Source organism: Sinocyclocheilus rhinocerous, unplaced genomic scaffold, assembly GCF_001515625.1.
Source record: "Sinocyclocheilus rhinocerous isolate Xijiao unplaced genomic scaffold, SAMN03320098_v1.1 scaffold140, whole genome shotgun sequence".
Lineage (NCBI taxonomy): Eukaryota > Metazoa > Chordata > Actinopteri > Cypriniformes > Cyprinidae > Sinocyclocheilus > Sinocyclocheilus rhinocerous.
Genome location: NW_015642053.1, coordinates 42,764 through 43,816, shown reverse-complemented (window position 1 = coordinate 43,816; position 1,053 = coordinate 42,764).

The following is a 1,053-nucleotide window of genomic DNA, read 5'->3' as shown; positions in this document are numbered from 1 at the left end:
TTTTTTGTTAATGTTATTAATAATCCATTTAGTTATTTTAATTTTGTAATTTTTGGAAAACCACGTCCCCATCTTTATGGCATGCAAAAGCTTAAAATAAAATAAAATAAAAAAATATTTTTTGCTCCATGCAGAAAAATGCTACAATATTTCTTTTATAACTTAATTGCTTAAGCCTGATGTATATATGTATTTATTTTTGGAAAATGACAGCCCCATTTTATTGTATGCAAAAACGTAAAACAAATAAATGAAATAATAAAATATATTATAAACTATATATAAAATAAAATAAAACACATTCAGCCAAGTATATATATATATATATATATATACACTGAACATATATATCTGAATGTGCATTTCGGATCTTTATCTCACCAACAGATAAAAATGTAAATAGAAACAGGTTGAGAGAGTTTGACAACAGACTGAGAAAGGAGATACAGATAGACATGATTAGACAGACGGACAAAGAAATTAGATTGAGATATCGATATCAAGCATAGACAGACAAAAAGCAGCACACGTCTGACAGCTCGCTCAGGCTGCAGTCACAGAGCAAAAGTTCCTGCCTGCTGAGCATGAATGCAGGGCTCTGTTCGCTGTCCCAGTCATCACATTCCTTCAGAGCCACACGGCCCAGCGGAGGAGAGGGCAGCAGCCGTGGAGCCTGGCCAGGATCTAACTTACAATACATCCAGTCTGCACACAGGCCTGCCAACAACCCCGTCATGCTCCCAAAATGTCACAGCTCATTGTCCGGCGGTTTGTCTCTGACGTAGGTGTGAAGAGCATTGTAGTCCTGAGGGATCACTTGGTCACTAAACACTCATTTTGAGATTAACCTAGCATGGTAAATGCTAGTTTTACTAACCGGAATAGACATTACGTTGAGAAACTTGCATAGCTATAATCAAAACATCATGATTCACACTGCAGAAAACTTACAATAAGTGTTTTATGGTAACAAAACAGACAATCAGTAAATGACGTACCAACGTGATACAGCTGGTATTTTTATACTTTTCTGAATCTTTTTATATATATATA